We start from the raw sequence: 21,416 nt of genomic DNA on the forward strand, positions 1-21,416 counted from the left end.
CACTATATCTTCCCAACTCCCTCTTGATTGTGACCATTGACTCTGCAACCATTGCTGAAGTGCTCTCATGTGAAGCCATCATTCCTATCAGCTTTCCCCCATCCTCACTGTCAGAGCTTGCCCCTTCCAGTAGAGTTTTGTCTCCTTCAGAAGCGCTATTGTTCTCTTCTCACTGAGAAGGCTTTCCTGAGTATTGTATTTAATGTTGCACCCAAGGTAACCCTTTCCTGTTCTGGTTCGGATGAGGACTTTTCCATGTGAATTGAAAGCCCTAGTTGAAAAAGAGTTGTTATGACCAGTTGCATATGTTGTTTGCATCGTTCATATGAATTTTCTCTTGCCAATCAGTAACCTAGGTAGGGATAGACGTATTGTTGTATTTCTATCTAGGACCCTAATTCGATATTCCCAATTTATGCCCTTGTATGGCTATAATAAATAATATCCTTATAAAGGCATAAGAATCATATCCATATTTAGTCGTAGCCCATACAGTCCAAATTATGCAAGGCTACTTCCCCAGACTCCTAGAGAGTACAGCGCGTACTTTAAACAAACCAAACCTGGGAATTCCCCATGCTTCTGCTTTGATTTGTCCTAGAACTCCTGCGAGCACTGAAAGAACGGCCAGTTCTTAGTGACATCTTTTATTGACGTCTTATGTCCAATCTTACGTCAAACCCGGCACCTTTCAGGTATAAATATACCAACGTTGCCTTAAGCAAACACACAGTGGTTTGGAGCAGAGAGGCTATCAACTTGCCCGAGAGCCCAGCTGATGCGAGAGCCCACGGACGCCGTCCCTCCCTTTTGACGCACTGAGAAAGACGCTGTCTTTTTCTCCAGCCGAGAAAATCCAGCTCCGGTGTTTCCAGCCACCCTTGCGGGTTGCTGGGATATCGAGTCCTGAGAGAGAGATACCAGACCTCCTGCATTCTATTACCAAGGGTCGGAGCTGACTAAACCCTTAAGAGAATTCTTGATTCAGATTCTTGGCAAAAATCAACCTAACGTAAACTGCTACTTACTCACTCCTTCCCACGTATTAGGCTTAGGTCAGGTACACCGGGGTAGGCGTATTTAGAAGCACCAGTTGAGTACGTTAGTTAATGTTTTTATGTATGTATATATTTTATCTATTTTAAAGTATCAGATGGCTAAGAAACCATATCAATGCTTTTACAGTATTATTTTATAATACTCCTTTTACTGTACGCACTGTACTTTACTATAGGTATTGCAATTGTGGCAATTCATTTCTCTTGCATGAGAAAGAAGACTGCTCAATAAATAACACCTTTTATTGAAAACGCCCGTCTCTCTATTTCTCAGCACTCTGGTGAAACTAAGTATGCATGATTGACTGAGTGAATAGCTGTCTATTGTTTTCACACGACTCTAGAGATACACTCTTATTCTGAGGGAGCAAAGTTGTCATGTTTTATGGTTGTCAGAAGCTAATCCCTTCTTGTCTATCCAAGGAAGTTAAACTCCTCCTTGTTTATTCGAGAACGTTTCTAGTGACCTCTGAGCTAGCTGGCAAAACTAATTAAGTCTAATATAGTCAGTAGAGACCTAGTCGACCTCAGTCCTACGTCTACACTGCTGTTTATATTATTCCAATGCGCAGAGCCTATTGGGAATATAGGAACTACACTACATGGCGCCCAACATTTGGTAAGGCGATAAACCTAACGCAAGACGTCAGAGTAACTCAGTCGTGCTTTTTCACACAGACCCTTTTTCCCGTAAAATCTCCAATAGACGTCCGGAGAATTCCACTATTAGAAAATAGAGGAACCTCCGGATGAATACACTCCTTTCGAGGATGTGGAAATCCCATTAAATTACCAAGAGCACCTGCTCTGGTTTAAAGGTGCCCTAAAACATCAAAATCACATCAGCAGGCTCGGTCCACTAGGTAGACCAGGAGCCACGTGGCCGGTTCTAGCCAGCTACACATCACATCCAGACATTGATAGAATGTCAAGCGAAGAACTCTTAGTTAAACTAAAAGAATTAACAAAGGCATATAGAGAATTAGTTCAATTGGCAATGGACGATATAACATATCGCCAGAAATTGAAAGAAACAGATATAGCAGAACAACGATTTGAACTTGCCAGAATTATAGAAACATCCTATGAAGAACTAGGTAGAGATAGTTTGGGTGGGAAACCATTAAAACCCCAACTAACTGAAAATCCTGAAAAAACTTTTATTAAAAATAAGCTAAATACTCCAAAAAAGAGTTGGGATGGTAATAAACAATCCACTCCCAAAGAAAAACGATTCCAGTCCAGAGGATGGTCTCCTCAACGGAGAGAAAGATCTCTAGACCGAGGAAACAAGTCTCCCCAGAGGGATCCCTCTGAGAAAAGATACAACCTTAGAAATAGGGATAATTTGAAAAAACCTGATAGATATCAAGATATTGATACACGTCCCTCTCGATCTTTTCAGACTTCCTCGCAGAAATCGGAAAGAAGAGGACGGTCAGAACACAGGGAAGACCACGTCAAGTCCAAAGACAAGGAACCTGCTCATCAAAGTAAAAAATTACAATTTCCAAGAAAGAAGGTAGCCAGTATTAAAATAATAAAACATGCCCAGGATACTGAGGACACAACTGAAAAACGGAGAGTGGGCCCAGACAATGCTAGACAGCGCAGCAGAAGTGACCATAGCTCGCAAGATCCTGATGAATCTTCTGGAGACAGTGGACACGAATGAATACATTCAGGTGGAAACTGCAGACACCAGAGTTAGCAAACCTCATAAAATATACGAAATAACATTGCGTATAGAGTGAGATAAGACTAGGAAAGTAAGGGGTCTCTTTTTGGATAACCTTTCGAAAGGCTATGACATCCTGTTAGCTGAGAAAGACTGGCCACCAGAGTTTGTCAGGGAGTGCCCACATGGCGAAGAAATGATTATGCCTGCCTTCTCAAATCATATTCCAATTCATAAAAAATATACACTTGCAAGAAAATGGGCAGTAGCCCAAGCTCCTGCTTTATATAAAAATCATGTAGGATGGGATGAGGACTCTCCTCCTCACAAAATCCAGTTAAAAAGTCAACCCACTGCACAAAGGCAGTACGCAGTTAAACAAGAAGCTGAAAAGCAAGTCAGGGAGATCTTAGATCAACTTGAATACCAGGGGGTGATTGAAACATGCACCTCACAAATGAACAATCCTTTGTTTCCTGTCTCCAAGCCAGACGATTCATATTGTCTAGTTTTGGACTACAGACACCTAAACTCCTGTTGCAAAACATTTGCAGTACAAAACTCACACAGTGCAGCACTAATGAATAACATCGTGCGCAAAAAATACAAAACGATATTGGATATCTCAAATGGATTCTTTTGTCAAAACATTGCACCTGAAAGCAGGTATTTGACCGCTTTCTCAATAATGGGGTCACAAAAAAACTTCTGTTGACTCCCACAGGGATTCAAGAATAGCCCGGGATTATTCTCAGCAAGAGTAACAGAGTTACTACAAATATATGATGATGAGGCATTATCTTATGTCGATGACATCTATCTCACAGATGATGACCTGGAGACTCACTTGAAAAGAGTGAACAACATAATACTTGGGTTTGCAGCTGAGGGTTACAAATTCAACTTTAAAAAGTCACAAATTGCCCATCTAACTGTCCTGTTTTTAGGATATGAATTATCAAGTGAAGGCAAAAGCCTAGCAGACAACTTCTTAGAGAAGTGCGCTGTACTCCAAGCACCAAAAACGCTGAAGAACTTACAATCAATACTAGGTTTCCTGAATTTCGGAAGAACATACATTCTTAATTATGCGGAGAGGGTTAAACCTCTCTATGAATTAATAAAACCTGATTTCAAACCAATCAATTGGACTCAAAAACACACAGAAATTTTAAGATCATTGCAAACAGACATGTTAGCTAAAACAAAATTACAAACTCGCGAAAACGTACGCAACCTTGTAATCCGAGTCATCCCAGGAAGATGCGGATTCACGTACCTAACTTCTATTGAGGGAGAAACGGTACCAATAGCATACAAATCTCACTTGTACACACAAGCTGAAATAATTGATATATATCAATCTAGGCAACAAACACAATAGGTCGGAAGGGACTGAGCTACAACATTGGTTTTTGTTAAAAAATAGTACAATTTTTATTCAAATTTTATCAAGACACATAAATTAAAAATACAAATTCACTATTTGTAGTTAACACATATAACTCAATAAATTGAGAATACAAAACATCATTAAAACAGAAAAATAATCCGATAAAGTATATGGATGTACATAAAATAAACACAATCTGAGAGAAAAAGTGGCAGATTTAATCTCTACGCGCGTTTCGGCGAACCAGCGCCTTCTTCTGGAGCAGCCACGGTAATATCTAAAAAAGGGAAGAGTATCATACAGGAAAACATTATGTACAATAATGTTTAAATTTTAGTTTACAGTACATAAATGTTCTACATTCCAATGTTATTCTAGTAGTCTCAGACTTTCCATTATTTAATGACCTAAACTCTTTGTAATTACAACATTTCTTTTGAAGATTTCATTTCCTTGCCTTAATAGTAACTACAGAATTAGCTTATCTTGTGGATTTCAAACCAGTATATTTAGACCCAGATAGGTGGCTATAATGGATCAATATTTAAGATGAAACCATTCTATTTTATCTGTAACATAGATCAACAAAGAAAGGGGGGGATATGTTACATTAAAATAACAATTCATAAGGTTGAAGATGAGAAAAAACTCTCTTGGATGAATAAGTATTACTGAGATTCTGATATAATTCTCTCTATAGCGGGGCATGTAACTCTTGATAGTTAGTGGTACACCTGGAGCTTTGAAATGGTAGCCATTATCAAACAATTATCCTAGCGAGACCCATGTATTTATATAGGATGCGTGGATTTAATGAATAGGGTCACTTACTTAAAAAAACGGAATATGTTACGGTAACTTGATGAATCGGTCTGGTTTATGTATAGGAAGAATATCCTTTCTTAATTTTTTGGTAGAAATTACTATAAACCAAAAGGAGACAATAAAGATACAAAGTAAAATTATAACCAAGTCCTTGATTATTTCAAAACAAAGGTTAGTATAAAACAGGGATTGGTATGTACCTATTTTAATTTGAGATCGCGGATGGATTTTCAACAAAAGATGGTCCTGTGGGTTGGTTTCAGGTATTGATGTTTTAGGTTTTATATTTCCTAAAGAAATTGTTACATTTTTTAGTTTTTACTGAGTTATAATAACTAAGAAATTCTAAACTACGAATTCTCACAATCATTACTCAGGAAAAAGAATTTACCTGAATTGGAAATTAGAGGTTCATTTAGACCCGCCGGCCGGAAACAAGACGTAATGGCCACAAGATTATTTATTTATTTGGTGCCACAAAGAAAATATATATGCAATCCTCCTGATGTGGGGATTTTCGTTTAATGATGATTTCCTATATTTTGAATAGAAAATATTCTACAATAAGCATCTGTTCAATACAGTGATCGAATAACAACATGGTGACCTTATAATGAAGAGGTAAGAAACTAATGGTTACCTTTTTGCCTTTACTCAAAAGGAGTCAGTTCAATATGGTTAAAATAACTCCCTGTCTGAAAAAGTAAAAGAAGGAATAGTATGAGCCACTGATAACTAAAAATACTGAGTCCGGAAACCTGGAGCCCTGTTGATATCGATCGGGTAAGACCACAAAAGCCTTAGGTTTAATACTTGTAGCCTAGTCGCTCTATAGCTGACTCAGTATTTTTAGTTATCAGTGGCTCATACTATTCCTTCTTTTACTTTTTCAGACAGGGAGTTATTTTAACCATATTGAACTGACTCCTTTTGAGTAAAGGCAAAAAGGTAACCATTAGTTTCTTACCTCTTCATTATAAGGTCACCATGTTGTTATTCGATCACTGTATTGAACAGATGCTTATTGTAGAATATTTTCTATTCAAAATATAGGAAATCATCATTAATCGAAAATCCCCACATCAGGAGGATTGCATATATATTTTCTTTGTGGCACCAAATAAATAAATAATCTTGTGGCCATTACGTCTTGTTTCCGGCCGGCGGGTCTAAATGAACCTCTAATTTCCAATTCAGGTAAATTCTTTTTCCTGAGTAATGATTGTGAGAATTCGTAGTTTAGAATTTCTTAGTTATTATAACTCAGTAAAAACAAAAAAATGTAACAATTTCTTTAGGAAATATAAAACCTAAAACATCAATACCTGAAACCAACCCACAGGACCATCTTTTGTTGAAAATCCATCCGCGATCTCAAATTAAAATAGGTACATACCAATCCCTGTTTTATACTAACCTTTGTTTTGAAATAATCAAGGACTTGGTTATAATTTTACTTTGTATCTTTATTGTCTCCTTTTGGTTTATAGTAATTTCTACCAAAAAATTAAGAAAGGATATTCTTCCTATACATAAACCAGACCGATTCATCAAGTTACCGTAACATATTCCGTTTTTTTAAGTAAGTGACCCTATTCATTAAATCCACGCATCCTATATAAATACATGGGTCTCGCTAGGATAATTGTTTGATAATGGCTACCATTTCAAAGCTCCAGGTGTACCACTAACTATCAAGAGTTACATGCCCCGCTATAGAGAGAATTATATCAGAATCTCAGTAATACTTATTCATCCAAGAGAGTTTTTTCTCATCTTCAACCTTATGAATTGTTATTTTAATGTAACATATCCCCCCCTTTCTTTGTTGATCTATGTTACAGATAAAATAGAATGGTTTCATCTTAAATATTGATCCATTATAGCCACCTATCTGGGTCTAAATATACTGGTTTGAAATCCACAAGATAAGCTAATTCTGTAGTTACTATTAAGGCAAGGAAATGACATCTTCAAAAGAAATGTTGTAATTACAAAGAGTTTAGGTCATTAAATAATGGAAAGTCTGAGACTACTAGAATAACATTGGAATGTAGAACATTTATGTACTGTAAACTAAAATGTAAACATTATTGTACATAATGTTTTCCTGTATGATACTCTTCCCTTTTTTAGATATTACCGTGGCTGCTCCAGAAGAAGGCGCTGGTTCGCCGAAACGCGCGTAGAGATTAAATCTGCCACTTTTTTTCTCTCAGATTGTGTTTATTTTATGTACATCCATATACTTTATTGGATTATTTTTCTGTTTTAATGATGTTTTGTATTCTCAATTTATTGAGTTATATGTGTTAACTACAAATAGTGAATTTGTATTTTTAATTTATGTGTCTTGATAAAATTTGAATAAAAGTTGTACTATTTTTTAACAAAAACCAATGTTGTAGCTCAGTCCCTTCCGACCTATTGTGTTTGTTGCCTAGATTGATATATATCAATTATTTGTTTTTCCCTGGTCTAGGAACTGTATTTCCATGTACTCAGGGGGTCCTTGTTAAATATTTACGCACACAAGCTGAAATGAAATTCAGTTCTACTGAAAAAATTCAAATAGCGGTTCAAACTACTGTAGCAAAAGAAAGAGCCCAAGCCCAAGGCATAAGAATAACTGTTTTAACAGCAGAATCAGCCCTTGAGGCATTAACAAGCCCACGTAATTTGACTGCTGTGGCATTAAATCCGAAATGGATACAATGGGAAAATTCTCTAGCTGCATAAGACGTGAAATACTATTTTGACCCGAAAATTAAAAAACTAGAAAATCTAGAATATGAAGAAGAATATCCTCTGCCAATCGAAATCTGCCTCTCAAACAATACACATGTGTAATCTACATGGACAGATTTGCACAACACTACGATGTAGAGAAAAAATCCTACAACGCAGCGTGCGCGATTGTTAAAGGTCGCTGGCGCTTTGGTAAATTCAGACCAATAGTCACCAAAACTGAATCACTCAGAAACTGTTCAGCTCAGCGAGCTGAAATTAGATCTTTAAAGATGGCGCTTGAAAATGCCGATCGCGAATTCCCCACACTAATAGTGTGCGATTCGCATTTCTGTGTCAGGTCTTACAATAATGACTTGCAGAAGTGGGTTCAAAACGATTAGAAAGATGACACAGGTGCCACAATAAAGCATAAGAAGCTTTGGGAACAAGTAGTACTTTTGCAGAAAGAACTACAAAAGACTCACGTGATACATACACTGAGTCATCAACGTGATGGCGTTCACGTTGCAGGGAATTCATTGGCTCTCAGAGCCACGGCAGGAGCGGTTCAACCGGCTTCCGTAGCCACAAAAAAGTGTTGTAAAAAATACATAGACGGAGAAACCATGCTGGCGGTAAAAGCGTCTTTAAAAGGCGACTATGCAGCATTGCCTCTGAACTATCCACTCAGTAATACATACATAATTGATGCAAACTCCGTTCTTTTTGCTCAAATCCTTGGAGTGGGGGATAGAGTAATTCCAAACACGAACAGGAGAGTCTTATTAATAGCAGACGCACACATGGGTGAGGGTCTAAGGCACCAAGAGAACTTGAAATCTCTGAAAGAATTACAATCAGAATACTGGTTGCCGGGGATGAGCCTGCAACATTACAAATTTGCAATGGGCTGTCCAAACTGCAACAGAGATCGCAGTCGTGAACCGACCGGAGTATTGCCAGGACCTTTTTATTAGAAACCATCAGGCTTTCTATATGCAGAAATCCAGCAGGAGAAATGCGTCCCCTCCCAATAATATTTAAGACTAGATTCACTTAAAATGCAGACACCAGCACTCGGCTGACGCCAGAACTGTTATACAAAGATTTGCAAGTCCTTATCGGCACATACGCATTTGGCATGCTACATTTTGACCAGGGTCCTGCGTTTAGCTCTAGGGCTTACAAGGAGGCCATGGCCAGCATGGGAATTGCATTGTGGTACTCTTGTCCATTCCATCCTGAGGGAAATGCTGTAGTGGAAAGAAAAAACCGGGACATAAAGCAATCTATAACGGCGAGGGTATTAGGTTCGGGTGATGGGTGGGTCCAACATTTAACAAGTGTCCAACGTAGTCTTAATAATCTGCCAAGAAATTCTCTAAAAGGTCTCAGTCCATACGAACTATTGTTCGGTACTAGAATGCACATTCAGGATCTTGATAGTCACACTTCAGTGGTAGAAGAAAAATGCTTTGATATCAAAGACCGTTTGGCTGTTTTACAGGACTTAAATGAAACAAGACGAAACCTGAGTAACATAAAAATAAAGCAACAGCCAACAGCCACTGAAGAAAAACCACCTGTCCCAGCAAGACCTGTCTGGATTCCAAAGATTGGGGATCTGGTCAGAGAGAAGATCGCGGTGAAGAAGGAATTTGGGCCTTCTTACAGAAAAGCAGTACCTGTCTTAGCTGTCAGCGGAACAAGATCAGTAGTACTACCGCCCCTTGCTGGTAAAAAGGAGAACCGAGTTATATCCATCGACCTGGTAAAACCACAATCATGTGGCCAATAATAAGTAGTAGGCCCAGTGGACTCCCAAGAAATAGCAGAGTACCAAAATTTGCTACAATCCAAGAGGTTCAAACTGAGAGACTAATCACATTTGATAAACCTGCAGTGAATAAAAAAGGACTATGCAACAAAGCCATGGAACTTGTGCCTCTTGAAACCCAAATTGCAACAGTTCATCAAGAAACACCAGTCTACAACGATGTAGCCTCGGACTATGCTAATGAAACAAAGAAAAATCCAAAAGCAAATGAAAATTCGGAAGCAATTCCAACAATTGACAAAACTGCATCTGGCTACTTCATCAATTTCGAAGACTTTTCTGAAGATCCAAGCGAGCCTGAAGAAACGCCAGCAAGAAAAACTTTCAAAGACAAAGTGACTGAACTCTTTCATCAACTAAAAGAAACCTATCTGATTTCTCCATGGATTGAATTTTGGATTGTGTTAGGGGTACTTTTCCTCCTGCTTTGGCTCATCATGGTTCTTTGTTTAGGAAAATTTATTGAAGGAAAATACAGTACAATGGACACAGCAAGTCAGAACATCAACTTGGTCCTAAAACCTCACAAGTCAACTCACATTGAGAAAAGAAAACTGTCATCAGTGAACATCACAGCCAATCCAATACCCAGTGGGGTAGCATGGGACAAAACGGATTATGAAATGTATGGCCTGATTGAGCTCTTGAAATATCCACACCAGTTCAAGGTTTCCTTAAGTGACTTTGTAACACCAAGTACTTTTTCTGATGATTGGGACTTTGAAAATATTAATAATATGATGTCAGATTTAGTAATGTCAGCAAAATTTACAGAACATGATTATTTACAGGGTTCATCAAATTATGAAGAAATGTATTGCTACAATCATTTTGGTCATCACTATTTGCATAAATCTGCTCAACCTAGAAATGTTTTTAATTATAACCAATGGGAACATTGTGCAACACCGCCTAAAAGCAGCTCGAAAACATTTTATGAGAAATTCCCATACTTCTCAGGGTTTAACACAAGTGATGCAGAAACGTTTTATTTTAAAATGTTAAATACGACGGGAATGAAAACAATGTTGACAAATACTAAATTGATTTATTCTGAAACATTTTATGAAAAAATGACTACATTTGGTTTTGAATTCTGGAAAAACAACATTGAAACAAAAACCATCTGGGGTACAAAAGAATGGCAGGTCCAAGGTTTAGAAGCATTATTTAGAGCCTGCATGATCCCAGAACAACTAATATTCTTGAATGACACCATTCAGCAGACTACTTGTCTGGGCCTAGCTAAGATAAAAGACTTAAACAAACCGTCTATTCCGAAGCCCATACCTGATAGTAATAGCACTACAGATGTGGAGATAGACGTATCCCATATTTTATACCAAAACAGAACACATCCTGATTGGAAAAAATGGTTGATCTGGCCCACAGACACAAATAACTGTCAAGATACATTCCTGAACAAAACACAGGGGTTCAAAATGACCAGGCCAGACCCTAGATACTCCCAGAGACAACATCCAGGGATAGTTACAACATACAGTGTAGGGAAACTATGCCTTGAGTGGCTACAGAAATCCACACTGGCTGAAATTAAGCAACACTTGACTTTACTTAAAGACGGTGCTGACTTGCGTGATTTCATACTGGGACCACGCGAACAGCGTCAAAAATGTTTCATAGCGGCCGGTATATACGCTGCATACAACGAGGCTTTGAAAGTAACACAAATTGAAACAGCAGAGAAATGACGAGAAATTGATCGTATTAATTTGGAAAAATCACTTTCTGTTGTGGACAATGGGTTAACGACTATGTCCTCCAGAATATATTCACTGGACAGTATTGTATCATCTGCTATTGATATAATAGAGCAGGACTTGCTAATGTTACAACATGGTCAATCCCAATTACATTCTATTGTACAGCTTGGCTGGACGTTGCAAAATCTGCATTCAGGCTACGTGCCATGGCATTTAATCAACACCACGTCATTATTCTCTATCTTTAACCTTACTGATAAACAAATCAGTTTGGCACAAAAAGGAGCAGACTATACGATTCTGAGCGTTGAAAAACTTGAGAGATTACCATTGACAATGTCAGAAAGACCTGTCATTGAATGGATAATACACGGAATAATTACAATTCCGATAACATTTTCCAGTTTAAATTTCGCCAAGAGTATATACCAGCGGGCCAGTATGAAAGGTTGGGTAAAGGGTACATCAAGTCAACATGGAAATTACCTTATACACACACAAATGTTATAGTGAAAAGAAAAAGGAGGTATTTCTTAGTGGTAACAATTGTAAAAAATCATTAAGCAGTACACTTCTGTTTCAAGGTATTAACTTGCATGGGGCCTGTGAAGGGTCTTCGAATAACCTTTCATGTCACCTGCACGGCACTCCTGCAACACAGATAGAACCATTCTTTAGACAGCTTTCCAACGGCAGCTGTGTTCTAATAAATGACCACAGCTGTTGTGGCATGGTGCCAGGAAAAGCCTATCTCGTGAGCGTTAGTTCCATGGTCACTTGCTGTATGCAAGTATTGTATCCAAACAGCACTCCAGACATGGAGGCGGCAATATGGCCTTATTTGAATATCTCTTCTATTCGAATTGATACTTTAAGCAGAATGAAGTCTATTCTTTTACAGACAACTATGCCTTTGACCTCGTCCAAAGAATAGTATGATCTGCAAGTTGCAAGGACAACGGCAGAGATACATTCCCTATTATCAACAAATTGCCCCGTGCATTTCGTAGAAATATTAAGCCAAATCTTAAACATGTTAGATACCAGTGGCATCGCACATGTATTTAAGACAATTTATTTGGGACTGTTAACACCCTTTGAAACAGTTCTGGGCATCTTTCCTAATTTTGTCCATTCTGTCTTTGGCGGCCTACCTCTACTTTTGGGACTCGTGGCAGGAATTTTATTTTTGATCCTTCTGCTTCGATATGGCAAGCCAAGCCGCAGACAAGACTCCAGCAACGATGGAAGAAACGATCCTAGCTATACGCTATCGGGACCGCATCACTAAAGCCCTCGGATTAGCCCGGCTAAGAGATCTGAATAGGACCTGGTTTCTTTCATTCAGACCAATCTGGCAAAATTGCATCTTACCTGTGCTTCGATGTATGCTATGCGGAGAAGAATGCGTGTTGGACGTCTGTCTTACACTAACATCAGCAGTACCAATGGATACAGATACCTTGCTAGGTCCTGTAACGGCTCATGCATCGTGTTGTCCCCAGCGGCTACCCATTCTGATGACGGCATTCGTTGAGACTTCACCACTATGAGTATGTGGCAGTGGAGTACGAGATGAGAGCAGCATCACACAGGTACAACCTTCTGTGAGCATTGCTGATCCTGACATCGATGATAGCAATCATTATCACACATGCACTGTTTAGGCATTTTCAAACTTGGTCGAACTTTCACCTGATGTTGTAGACCAATTTTTTGCGAGTCTGTCTGATATGATGTTCTCCCCTGAACAACGAGAATAACTTTTAAAGCAACGAGCACACAGCGTTCCATGAACTCTGAATTCGGCCTTCAGTTTTTGATAAACACAACTACTGAAAACAATTGGAACTATTTTTCCCCCGAAAGCGAAATTATTTTTTTTTCACTTCCAAAATATTTACCTTTTTCTGGCACATGTACTCTGCTTAAAGTAGAACTATTCTTAGAGAACAGAGCTTCTATTTTAGGAACTCTAAAGACAATATTTTACCTCAGCCTCTAGAATATGTACAGAATCTGTATAAATATGTGATGGAATGGTCTCGACCTTCTTTTCTGTATTCAGAGCAATTTCATGTGTAAATTTCGCAATTCATTCAGCTGATATATATATATGCATTTTCAACTGAATGATACCACTGCTTGAAAAGCGTATAGTACCAATACTCATTTTCGTGTATTTACCATATAACATTTCAAATGCGATTTATGTATTTTGGGGTGGGTTGGAAAACACACATGCATCGTTATATGTTTACTATTGCTTAGTTTTAGTAATGATGGACATTAGATCGTGGAGTGGGTGTTGTATTTCTATCTAGGACCCTAATTCGATATTCCCAATTTATGCCCTTGTATGGCTATAATGAATAATATCCTTATAAAGGCATAAGAATCATATCCATATTTAGTCGTAGCCCATGCAGTCCAAATTAAGCAAGGCTACTTCCCCAGACTCCTAGAGAGTACAACGCGTTCTTTAAACAAACCAAACCTCCAGCAACCTTGGAATTCCCCATGCTTCTGTTTTGATTTGTCCTAGAACTCCTGCGAGCACTGAAAGAACCACCAGTTCTTAGTGACATCTTTTATTGACGTCTTATGTCCAACCTTACGTCAAACCCGGCACCTTTCAAGTATAAATATACCAGTGTTGCCTTAAGCAAACACACGGTGGTTTGGAGCAGAGCGGCTATCTACTTGCCCGAGAGCCCAGCTGATGCGAGAGCCCACGGACGCCGCCCCTCCCTTTTGACGCACTGAGAAAGACGCTGTCTTTTTCTCCAGCCGAGAAAATCAAGCTCCGGTGTTTCCAGCCACCCTTGCGGGTTGCTGGGATATCGAGTCCTGAGAGAGAGATACCAGACCTCCTGTATTCTTTTACCAAGGTACGGAGCTGACTAAACCCTTAAGAGAATTCTTGATTCAGATTCTTGGCAAAAACCAACTTAACTTAAACTGCTACTTACTTACTCCTTCCCACGTATTAGGCTTAGGTCAGGTACACTGGGGTAGGCGTATTTAGAAGCACCAGTTGAGTACGTTAGTCAATGTTTTTATGTATGTATATATTTTATCTATTTTAAAGTATCATATGGCTAAGAAACCATATCAATGCTTTTACAGTATTATTTTATAATACTCCTTTTACTGTACGCACTTTACTTTACTATAAGTATTGCAATTGTGGCAATTCATTTCTCTTGCATGAGAAAGAAGACTGCTCAATAAATAACACCTTTTATTGAAAACGCCCCTCTCTCTATTTCTCTGCACTCTGGTGAAACTAAGTATGCACGATTGACTGAGTGAAATAGCTGTCTATTGTTTTCACACGACTCTAGAGATACACTCTTATTCTGAGGGAGCAAAGTTGTCATGTTTTATGGTTGTCAGAAGCTAATGCCTTCTTGTCTATCCAGGGAAGTTAAACTCCTCCTTGTTTATTCGAGAAAGTTTCTAGTGACCTCTGAGCTAGCTGACAAAACTAATTAAGTCTAATATAGTCAGTAGAGACCTAGTCGACCTCAGTCCTACGTCTACACTGCTGTTTATATTATTCCAATGCGCAGAGCCTATTGGGAATATAGGAACTACACTACAGTATATTCCCTGCCACTGTAGGTGTGCTGCTACTATTGCTAGGCACTTTGGGGCAGATTTATGAGGCCCTTGCGCCTCTTTGCGCCGCAATTGCGTCACTTTATTTGACGCAACGGCGGCGCAAACAATGCACCCTATTTACAACGTGACGCATCTTGGAGATGCTTCACGTTGTAAAGCCCTGCGCCATAAGGAGGCGTTCCTGCGCAGGGGGGGGCGTTCCTGCGCAGGAACGCCTCCTAAAAGTGGCTGAGTGTAATCTATGAGATTTCACTCAGTCACTTTCTACGTCAATTCCTTACGCCTGCTTGAAGCAGGCGTAAGGGTGATGCACCATGCAATGTAGGGGTGGCCCCTGTGCATTGCAGGAGTCATGTCACACTTGCGACATGACTCCAGGAATGCCCCGCCCGTACGCCGAAAGATGCGTCACGCATCTTCCCTGCCTTGCACCATGGTGCGCCGCATTGTAAATGCGGCGCACCATGGGTGGCGGAGCTGTGGCTCACTGTGGCGCACATTAACTGGCGCATCCCTGGGGATGCGCCAGTTAACATAAATCTGCCCCACAGTGTATACTCTTTGTGCTGACTTTATTCCAAAGGTCAGTACCTTGAACTGGTAGTGTTCCTTGTTTATAATGAGTCTGAAGAATCTTTTGTGACTTCTATTTATGGTGATGTGTAGGTAAGAGTCTTTCAAATCTATCGTGGCCATGAAATACCCCATTTGAATTTGTAGTGTGTCATCTTGAACCTCCGAGTTCTTGTGAATGTGCTTAGAAATCTGAGATCTAGGATTACTCTGAGTGATGCATCTCCTTTTCGACTTAAGAAATATGTTTAGTAGTTTTCCTTGTTTCTTTCCAGTCTTTTTACTAACTATATAGTCCCTTTTGTCTGCAACTCCTCTACTGACTTGAGTAGGCAGGCTGTCTCTTGTCTTGAATGTACCTTTTTCTTTGGGGCTTTCCATGCAATATCCAAATTGTATTAGTTTTGACACCCATTTCTCTGTGGTGATTTTCCTCCATTCGTTGAGAAAATGTTGTAGTCTGCCTCCTACTAGTGTTGAGTGCAGGAGTTCTTGTGCACCCTTGTTGTTGCCCTCTTAGGTGTTATCAGGTAGCCTCTTGTGAACTGTGCAAAGTCACTAGCTCGTTGGGCCACCCCCGTGGTTGTCCTCTTCCGTGTGAACATCCGTAAAATTACTTTTTGACCTGTTGGTACTGCCAGCTGGTAGGTTGCTGCTGCTGTCCTGACTGGTTACCTTCCTCAAAGGGCTGCTGGTTTGTTTGGTAATATGTTGCTGATTAGAAGGATCCTCTTCCTTCAGGTATTCGTGATGGTATTGATCCTCTGTGCATGTTACCTCTGAACTCCGGAGCTTCCATTGATTTCACTGTCTCATGTAGTTACCCAAGACTCTGATCCTCTGGGGGCTTTGTGATCACTTCTCCAATCAGAAGCAAGATAGCACAGGAGACCACTAGGCTGTGGAGGACTCCCTGTGATGGAGGCCTGACTCTAAGGACTGCGGGCCTGCCGGAGCCTGTAAGACAACAGACGAGGTGATGCAAGGCCTATAATATAGGAGTGCTGCTGGCTCTGGGGGATTTGAGGCCTGAGTTAATGTGTGAAGAAACTCCTTTACCAGCCGGACTGATGTTATGGCTGATTGAATCTCGGTATATCCCCAGTGAACCCTGAATGTCCTGAACAGCCATCCTGCTGCCTCTTCGAGGACGGGATCTCACTACTCTTCATCTTGTTGCTGTTTCAAAGGCATCACCACCCTGGAGATGCCTCAAACCCATGTCTGACCCCAAAATGGCCACCTCTGGGAGTCAATTACTAATCCTGAAATGTCCCACTTTCTTAGTAGCATTCCGGCTGTGAGATCCACCCTGCTGCCTCTTCAAGGTAGATACCTCAATACTCCGTGTCTTTTTGCTGCTTCAAGGGCACCACCTCCCTGGAGATGCCTCAAACCCCTGCCTGACCCCAAAATGTCCACCGCTGGGACTCATGTCCTCCTCCTTGAATGTCCACTTTCTTAGGAGCATCCCAGTTGTGAGATCCAACTCAAAGACTTACTGTATAACACGCTCACTTTCTGGGACGTCCTCAGGGGGGAAACCGGTATGCACTTGTGATCTAGGGTCTTCTGGCAGGGGTTTTGTAGTTATTAGACACAGACCTGAATGGTTCCAATTTGTTTGGACACTGCCCATCTCTATTTGGGGTTTTTCACATTACTATTAAGAAGCCGCCCAAGCAAAGTTATATTTGATTCACCAAAAGAATAACAACTCTTCTAACAGCAACAGTAGAAAACCCTCCTCAAGTGAACAAACCCTCACCAAGATGGCTACCTGATGCTCCTGCTCTGCATAATCAAGCACTCCTGCCGCCCGCCACACATCGAAATGCCAAATGTTGACGATCTTCAGAGGGATTACTGGGGATTTATCTCCTCCATCTCATCGCATAAGCCTGGAGCAGCCACGGGATCGGCCCGTTTCCTTGATCACAGTGCACATTGCAAGGCTGTGGATGACCTCAGGAGGACCATCTTTAATGTAGCAATGGCTGCTTAGGTCAACTCCTATAACTTCCCAACAGTCATCAGCCTCCAAGATGTTGTCAAAATCTATTGCCACCAAGTCCCCCCCCCCGGGCCCCTTTCCAAATCCGGTGCAGATGCTTTCAAGATCAAATAACACCCCCCCCAAAATCCTTCCAAACATGCAATTAAAAACTTGAAAAACAGGACCTTGAGAGACTTCCCAGAAAACCTTGTTGCTGACAGAACCACAGCCAACGCAAAACTGACCTCCCCAGCTGACCTATAGATCCTATCTTTACGCAGTTTTATCCCATCCTCTTCTCTATCTAACATCCGCCTTAGATGCAAACTCAAATTCTGCTCTCCCTTTGCCCTCCTGGAGAACCTTTCTATGTCCATTTACAACAATGGGAACATCATATTCAATGCCAATGATACAATTCTGGACACAATCAACTTAATTTATCTTCTCTCAGGTCCTCCTACAAACTTCCATGATCCTCCTCTCTATCCTGCTTTCCCCCTTCCATTCGACCCAGGAAAATCTCTCACCCCATACTCTCCTACAATCTGTTATGCCTCCCTTAACCGATAACTGAGCCACTATTCCAGGCCTTGAACATCCCTCCCACAGACCATCTCCGCACCATTCCTCTACAATGTTCCACAAACCATTATCTCCCATGCAGGTTGCTGCTGTCACCCTTCTTTCATCCCCACAGTTGGCCCACATGTCTTCTCCTTCCACACTACCTTTTTCATCCCCTGCCCCAACACCAGACTTCAACAACCAGCACCTCCCCCATCCTGCATACCAACCCCTCAGAGTCCACTCCGAACAGTCTACCTCCAGCCCCCTACTAGTACTGAACAAAACTGGCCTCTCAATCTCACACCTCTCTTAAAGAATGGATAACCTCACATCAGCTGTATCCCAGCTTAGTGACTCTTTATCTTCTCGCCACTCCTACCCCCATCACCCCTGCAGACCATCCCCTACACCCTTCTACCATAACAAAAACTGCCACCTCTCCAGATAGAAACAGACACATCCACCCCTAGACATTTCAGACCTACTCCATTTCCTAAAGAGATACCAGCTTCAAATTCCTCTACCCACTCCTTCTATCTTCCCACAAGGGGCTGCTTGATTTCCAACATCATCTCTGACACAATAAAACTCACACACCATCCCAGAGCACGCTCAACCCCTCTTAACTTGATACAAATCCCAACTACCCTCCTGGAACAGCTAAGCCAGAAAGACAACAGCTTCTCCCTGAACTACATGCTACACAATTGTCGATTTGCAGTCAAACACTGTCCAGAGTTATCAGACTCGATCCTGACCCATAATCTTGACATCCTGATCCTCACAGAAATGGGGCTCAATGTCTCATCTAACCAGCTCTAGACCTTCTTCTTCCTTGCAACTACTCAATTCTATGGTGCAAGCGGGAAGATAGATTTGGTGGAGGTCTCACACTCATTCACCGAAACTCTCTGAGATGCCGAACCCTCCCAATGACTTACTTTCAGTTTTTGAATGCATGTCCGTGAAACTATCCACATCCACTACCTCTATCCTCAGATTGAATGTGATTTACTTCCCACCGGGGCAAAACAGCACCTGCATCAAGGAATGCATGGATTTCTTTACCTCTCAACAATTAGCTATCTTTCTTGGTGACTTCAACATCCACTGGGAAGACGTGGGCAACAGCTATGTGGACCCTTTTACCTCCCTTCTCAATGCCATCGATCTACAACATCATTGCCAGAAACCTACACCATAAAGGCGCCATTCTTGATCTGAAAGTTTCCAGTTCCCTCTACCTAAAGATATGCAACTCCATCCCAGTCGACTGGTCTGATCACATGCAGATACCGTTTTCTCTAACCGCTCTTCCGTCAAAACATATAGGCAACTCAAGAAAGAGAAAATATGACTTAGAGACACATCCACCCTTGACAAAGAATCCATGGCCATCATGGCCTTTCCCACCCTAATTGTCATTACACCTTATCTTGACATTAACAAGGCCACTGACAAATACAGCTCCTGCATGGAATCCCTTATTGACAAATGTGCACCCCTAAAGTGCAATGTATCCAGACCAAAACCCTCTGGGCCCTGGTTTTTAAAAGAGCTTTATGAAGAACAAAAGGTTATCAGAAAATGCGAGAAAGAACAGAGACTAGCAACATCTCACATAAGTTTAACTAAGCTTCGCAAAGCGAGGTGCCAAACACTAGGGTCCACATCCTATCATACCAGTGCCCTTGTGAATTCTGCAACAAATAAACTGAAGCACCTATTCAAGGTCATTGAACAGTGGACTAACCCCTCTATCACTTTGCTCCTAAGCCACCTGTGGCCCTTTGAAATGATTTTGTGGATTTATTGATTAAAAAAGTTAAAAACATCCATATCTTTCTTCCTATCAACAACTCCCTTGAAACAGTTGAGTCTTTACCATGCAAGACACTATAATTATGGTCATCCTTTCCTCTGAGCAGGACATACAACAAACTATCTCCAAAGTAAAACCCTCAAACCATCATCAGGATGCCATTCCAGGCTCTATCAGCAAATCTCTTGCCAAACACCTACTCTCCATTTGAACCACCTTGGTTCAGTCCTCTCTCAAACAGGGCCTCTACCCAGAATGACCAAAAATGGGTCAAATCACTCCACTCTTGAAAAAACAACCTTTCGATCCAAAGTACCTGAACAACTACTGTCCACAAATCCAGTTTTAGGAGAAGTAATCGAAAGTTGCATAGTGTCCCAGTTAGCCTCACGCATTCAAACAAACAACCTCCTAAGACACTCTCCAATCAGGTTTCTGCCAAGGTCACATTACAGAAACTGCGATCCTCCATATTGTCGATGACCCCCTTAGAATCCTCGAAGCCGGCAATTCCTGCCTCCTGAGCCTCTTGGATCTTTTGGCAAACTTCAATACTGTCAACCATCATGACCTCCTTTGCATTCTTGAACTAAGCATGGCATGTGGAGGCACTGCCCTCAAATGGTTCTTCTATTTACCATTCAAACTGCTCAGAAATTTGGAAAATTAGCAACTTGTTCTCAAGACCAGACAGCATTCACCAGGAGGTACCTCAAGATTCGATCCTCTCCCCAACCCTCTTTAACCTCTATCTAGAGCCACTAGGTGTGGTTCTCAGAAACGTAGGGATTCTCTTCCACCTGTACGACAACAATACCCAAATATACTTGAAAACCTAATCCTGGGAGGGCATTGCTCTGCTTTCAAATACACTCTTCAAGATTCGAAACTAGATGTCAAACCACCATTTAAAACTCAAGCCAACTAAAACAGAATTTCTCTTGATCTCACCTCCAAAAGCAATAAATCTAGTGCAAGAATGGATGGCAACATTCCATTCCCACCTTCAATGGCTGCCCTGCCATTGTCATGTGTGCCAGATCACTCGGCATCACCCTTGATAATCGTCTCAATCTTCACAGCCTCATAGCAGCCATGGCCAACAGCACACACCACCAACTTAGGCAGCTTTGGGGAATCAAACAATTGATTTCGACCAGAATCTCAGAACAGTGGTGCAGACTCACAGTCTCTCTAGACTACACTTTGGAATTGCCCTTCTCTCAGGCATTCCCAAAGTTCACCTAGGCCCATTGAGAGCAACACTGCATGTTGCAGCACCCTTCGTCTTAGGCATCAAGAAGAAATTTGACCATATTTCCCCTGCTATGCTAACCTTCCAATGGCTCCCCAATTAAAAATTGCATGCATTACTCACAGAGCGCTGCACTCTTCCTCACCTCCCTATCTAAATGAGAAACTGAAAATCTCTTGAGCAAATAGAAGCTCCAGAAATGTCCAATCCCTGATCCTTAAACAGCCCACTTTTAGTCGAGAACAATTGAATCAGTCTTTGTCTGGTAGCGCCACTAGAATCTGGAACTCTCTGCCTCCCTCAGTCTGTTTAAACACCTGCCTAGCAA

General features: G+C 40.9%; 1 protein-coding gene across 2 annotated transcripts in view; it reads left to right on the forward strand.

Annotated features, from left to right (window-relative positions):
• The window catches only part of LOC144773527 (solute carrier organic anion transporter family member 2B1-like), a 477,218-nt gene that overhangs the window by 169,594 nt on the left and 286,208 nt on the right, over positions 1 to 21,416 (forward strand). The gene's annotated exons all lie outside the window — the stretch shown is intronic.

The sequence above is a fragment of the Lissotriton helveticus genome, chromosome 8 (assembly GCF_964261635.1).
Source record: "Lissotriton helveticus chromosome 8, aLisHel1.1, whole genome shotgun sequence".
In the NCBI taxonomy this organism is placed as follows: domain Eukaryota; kingdom Metazoa; phylum Chordata; class Amphibia; order Caudata; family Salamandridae; genus Lissotriton; species Lissotriton helveticus.